The sequence below is a fragment of the Meleagris gallopavo genome, chromosome Z (assembly GCF_905368555.1).
Source record: "Meleagris gallopavo chromosome Z, MGAL_WU_HG_1.1, whole genome shotgun sequence".
Lineage (NCBI taxonomy): Eukaryota > Metazoa > Chordata > Aves > Galliformes > Phasianidae > Meleagris > Meleagris gallopavo.
In genome coordinates, this window is record NC_139435.1 from 67,495,904 (window position 1) to 67,501,903 (window position 6,000).

A 6,000-nucleotide genomic window follows, 5' to 3' on the forward strand; every position below is an offset into this window, starting at 1 on the left:
GAATAAGTTTTTTTGAAACCAAACACTTCTATCACTCTATAACCCCGTGTGTCAAATGGATCCAAACTGAGCTATATTATAGCAGCAATGATAATAATGAAGGAGAGAAAAAGAGAGAGTTATCAGATTCCTGAGATTCCTACTACCGAGGAATTCTCTAGGGAGATAGCCCATAATAACAACAAATATAAATGATATTGTTATAGTGCTTACACTAGTAAGAAGGAAGCAGAAAAAGACTATTGTGAGCCAAAGAAAATACTGCTTTTATCTTGGGCAGTGTTCTTTCAGTTGTCTTAGTGCAGTAGCCTTCTCTGGCGAAGCAAGTATCACATAACCATAGACATAGTGGTGTAAATAGTGAACAGAGAAAGGATGCTTTATCTATCCTCGGGTAAAATCTACCCTGCTGTCGTGAAGAATTCTGTCCATATTAATCTGAAGGCTTTGAATGCATGTATTTAAGGTATGCAGAGATGAAGAGAGTATCAGATAGTCTATACACAAGCATTCATCACACTGGTTTATGCATTCTTTTATGTATTTAAATGGAATAGGGAATAGTTTCACACAACAGTCAGTGACATCGGATAGAAATCTTGAACAGGATGCATGTGTTTTCCTCACTAGTTTATCTATGTTCTGCCAAGCATCTAAAGTTGTAAGGGTATCAGAAAGTTCTCACTTTAGTGTTTGACTGGCAGAAATAATGACAGAAATAGCAACAAATTGCAAAAAGTAGCCCAACTCAGTTCAAGTTTCAAATAATAGCAAACTACAGGTCAACATTAAAATTCAGGTCTCACCCATATAACACTTAGAAAAAACAACAATACCCAAAACACTAGAAGTGTGTAGAGTGTTTTCCTTCCAGTTCTGAAAGAAAGTAGAATCGGATGTTACAGATAATTGTACTGAAACTGAGTAAACACCTGAATTCTAAGTAACTTTTTAAGTTAGAGGTTCAGGAAGCTCTCTCTGTTTCTATATTAATGTCTCTAAATAGAAAAAGGATTGAAGTCACCTTGACATAAAAGAGAAAAACAACTTGCTAATACAGGTGCCTGTTATCTGCAAGCTTCTGCTTATCCCAGCAGATCAGTCCTTATTTGTGCTGAAGTATCATAGATGCACTGCTCTTGTTTATTTTACTATGCTCCTTATTAAGAATGTTTATCACTTATTATATAGATTATGCTTATATATGTAGGCTGTGGCAAATCATACACTGAGAAGACAATGGCTTAAGCTATTCCTTTGTGAAGTCCTGATTTTTCATTTCACTTGAGGGTACAGGTTTCTAAATTTCCTCTTAAAAATACCCAAATATCTTACTATTTAAGTAATAATGAAAATAGACAAAGCATGATGTAAAGAAAGAAAGATTGTTATAACAAAAGAAGAAGTGGACAGTGACGTCTTCCTAACTGCTAAAGGGAATGGTGTTGTAATTGCAAAAGATATGCCCAAAACATCTCTGCCAGAGACTTCACATGCTTGACAGCTGAATTTTAGAAAGTAGCCCACGAGAAGCACGTGAGTGGAAAGTGGAAAGTCTTTACAAGAAAACTTTGAGAGAGGTTAAGAAGAATCCAGAAGTCACTGTCCATGTGTCATATGGCCATGTGCATTGGTAGAAAAATGAGAACAAAATCCCCAGAATTGAGTGGGCTATTTCTGCCAATGCAAATCCACTGATTTTGAGAGTCATGCCACTTTGTACTGATTTGTATTGTTTAAAAAATTGTGTCATATAAATGCAGATGAAATGCAAATACACAAGTGGAACTCAAGCAATGATAAATGCTGCTTAGGATATTTGATGGTGTTATTTCACTTAATGTCTTTTTAATTAAATATGGGAGAAAATATTAACTAGAATGCTATAAACTGTACTAACTCTTGTGGCCATAAATGAGTTATTAGAGGATGCTTTCTCATGGAGAGTGTGGTACTGCCTTTGGTTATTCAGATAAAACACCCAGTTTAGTTGCAAAGTTTCTGAATGCAGTCTAAAATTACTACAGACATCTACTCAGTCATGACAACAGGTTAGATGCATGAAGACATAGTATCAGTGCTTTTCAAAGTTCATGTCCAGTTTTCCCAAATTCAGAAATAGCTCTTCACTATTTTTCACTTTCCAAAGGCAGCTCCAACAAGCTTTGTGTTCATACTATCATTTCTACTAAATACTTGTCACAATCCAGCAGATGCAAAGGGAGAGGAAGGAATGCCCAGTTTTGATGTTCCTCTGTCAAGAGCACAAGGATGGTATCATTTTGTATCTACCTTTTCTGTAAAAGTAGAGCATTCAGCATAAGCGCAACAAAGCTGATGAAGGCTTGAAGAACAAGTCTTATGGGGAGTGACTGAGGGAGCTGGGATTGTTCAGAGGAGAGGAGAAGAGGAAGCTCAGGGGAGACTTTATTGCTCTCTGATGATCTTAGAGGTCTTTTTCAATCTTAATGACTGCGATTCTGTGATAAGGAGGCCAAGCAGTGAGAGTAGATGGACAGTCAGCTGAATATGAGCCAGCAGGGTGCCCAGATGGCCAAGAAGACCAATGGCATCCTGGCTTGTATCAGGAATGGTGTGGTGAGCAGGACTAGGGAAGTCATCCTGCCCCTTTACTTGGCATTGGTGAGGCCTCACCTCGAATACTGTGTTCAGTTTTGTGCACCTCAGCACAGAAGGGACATTGAGGTGCTGGAGCAGGTGCAAAGAAGAGCAACAAGGCTAGTGAAGGGCTTGGAAAATCAGCTCTATGAGGAGAGGCTGTAGGAACTGGGGATGTTTAATCTTGTTTAAATGGGGAAAAGGAGGCTGAGGGGAGACCTTACTGCTCTCTTCCAATATCTGAAAGGTACTTTCAGTGAGAGCGGGGTTGGTCTATTCTCAGTGGTGACAGGTGACAGGATGAGGGGAAATGGCCTCGAGTTGTGCCAGGGTAAGTTTAGGTTGGATATCAGGAAAAACTTCTTTACAGAAAGGGTTTTAATTACTGGAATGGGTTCCCTGAGGAGGTGGTTGAGTCACCATCCCTGAATATGTTTAAAAACCGTTTGGTTGTGATGCTCAGGGATATGATTTAGCAGAGGGTTGTTAGAGTTAGGGTAGTGTGGTTAGGTTGTGGTTCGACTCAATGAATTTTAAGATCTTTTCCAACCTGAGCAATTCTATGATTCTATGATTCTATGAAATTGCAGACACAAATCTTCACCTGAAAGCAGAAGATTCTTCCCTTAAAATATGTTCCTGCCTCCACCAGGTAAAGCATTCTGTTGCATCTTGCCAATGAAGATAAAAAAGAGTTGGTATTGAGTCTGTAGGTCTTCATGCATTGAAGACAAACCCAGTTTTATGAATGATCTTACATTAACTGCAAATCCCATCCTTTTCTCCATTTTCAGGTATGTTTCTGTAATAGCTATTGCGTCAGACAGCTTGACGGACTAATCTGAAAATCTCTGCATCTAAAAAACACATCCACTTTTCATTTAAATATCCATAAATATCTAAGGAATGTAGCAGAGATGTCTGTATTTGGGACAGGCCAGACACAAAAGATCACACATGATTTCCAACCCATTCTTGTTCTAAATTCCTCCCCTCAGAAAGAGAAATCATTTACATTGAATGTGTGGTAATCTAATGCAATGCAAATGAGCTCTCCAGGAATAAAAATGCCATTGATATTCCATTCATATATCCCAGACCATCTAGTCTAGGCTTTTTGTCAGTTAAAAATGCAAGGCAATTAGAGGAAATTTACTGACAAGCCTTCTTTCCCCAGGCAGCCAGACATGCTCAAATGGAAGGAGGAAAGGTGTAATGGGAAGGAGGAAAGGACGGAAGGAAGGAAGGAAGGAAGGAAGGAAGGAAGGAAGGAAGGAAGGAAGGAAGGAAGGAAGGAAGGAAGGAAGGAAGGAAGGAAGGAAGGGGAAGAGGGAAAGGGGAAGGGGAAAAGGAGAAAGGGGAAAAGGGAAAAGAGGAAGCCGAAAGGGGAAAGGGAGGGGGAGGGGAGGGGAGAGGAAGAGAGGGGAGGGGAGGGGAGCGGAGGGGAGGGGAGAAAGGGAGGAGAGGGGAGGGGAGGGGAGGGAAGGGGCGAGGAGAAGAGAGGAGAGGAGAGGAGAGGAGAGGAGAGGAGAGGAGAGGGAGAGGAGAGGAGAGGAGAGGAGAGGAGAGGAGAGGAGAGGAGAGGAGAGGAGAGGAGAGGAGAGGCTGCCCAGAGAGGTTGTAGATGTCCCGTCCCTGGAGGTGTTCAAGGCCAGATTGGATGGGGCCCTGGGCAGCCTGCTCTAGTATTAAATGGGGAGGTTGATGGCCCTGCATGTGCAGAGGGGTTGGAGATCCATGATCCTTGAGGTCTCTTCCAACCCGGGCCATTCTGTGATTCTGTGAAATGTTGTGTGGTTTGAAACTAGAAGAGGAAAGAAAAAGCGATTCAGTACCTTCAGATGGTAAAGTGCAAGATGTAGCTTGCTGAAAGACATTCAGAATAAAGCTGCTGCTAAATTTATTGTAATTCAAAACTATATCACAATCTGTTTTTTGGTGGAGGTGGTGGTTTTGGTTCTAATTTAACTACCAAAATTACTGAGGGACCTTTTCTCTCCTTCCTTCCCTCCCTCCATGAAAGCTTGTTATGAAAATTCCTGATGAAGACATCTGGGCACCTTCTAATCTAATAAAAAGATATAACACAAAGCTAGAAAATACCTGCTTTTGTGCCTGATACATGTCATGACACTGAAGTAAATAGATTTAAAGCTCTAGCATGCCAGACAATAAGATTAGAAAGCCATTAGTATCCGCTCAGCATTACAGCACTGGGCACAAAAAAGCTGTTACGGACAAATTTCTTTAACAGATAAAACCATATTGATATCATCTTTGCTCCATATTCATAAAAACATTTTATTTTGAGCCCTTTTGTTTTCATGTTATACCTTTGTATAACAGAAGCAATAATGCAAAATAATGTTTTTATATAACAAAAGCAATAATGGAAAACTTTCTAGATTTCTGCTTTATTCAAAGAACAAGAGGGACAAGGAAATTCCTCTACTTCAGTGATACTGTGTAATACAGTACTGTAATACAGTTCAGTTTTAAACAAATGAGTACTATTACTAATTAAAGCTCTTCTTTAGCTAGTGATCATTTGTCTCTCCTCCCAAACCATTCACATCTTTTCCTGTCTTTCAAAGATGTGGTGCCTGATGGTCCTATTTCATTAAAGGAAAAGAAGGTGCAAGTATAACTCTAAATTGGTGCCAGTTAATCTTTATTTGCTTAGGTGAGATCAATCAATTGTGAGAGGACAAAAAATGCAGAAAGATACTATGCTGTATAATTGCTAAGTTAATGATCCTTTATGAGAACACTATGTGTCAGTATTGCCAGCAGCCACAAGAAGAGTTCAGGGAATGGTTCCCTGGGAGCACGGTACTAAGAGCAAACTATTTTGCTTCTAATATTAACAGTTCAAATGTTTTTTCAACTATCTCTGATAGAATAATTATCCAAACTAAAAAGTATCGTTCACTTGCACTGAAAACTGCTGGTTTACCTTCCACCCAGCAAGCATCCAGTACTGTGAGTGGCTGTAACAAAGAACACAGTCTGTTTTTAGCCAAGCAGTAAAGAAGTAGGAATGTCTCAGTGGTATCTGCAATCGCTTTCTACATAAGTGAATTATTAGAAAGGTACAAAAGTACAATTGCCTTTTCTTCCCATACAGAAGGCATAAGAATTAAAAGTAGTCCAGGAGATCTCCGCAGAATACAGTGTGGTACAGGCGAAGAGTACTGGCTTGTCAGCTGTACTTACCTTATTTCTGTGCTAGTACAGGGCTCTCATCAGGTATAACCAGCCCCTACGTTCTCGCACATACTTGAAAATTATCGAAACATTTATTTCACATTAATTTCCAGCATTTCCATCCTATTATCCTTGCAAAAATTGAAATATTGGACATACTGCACTTTGTATCAG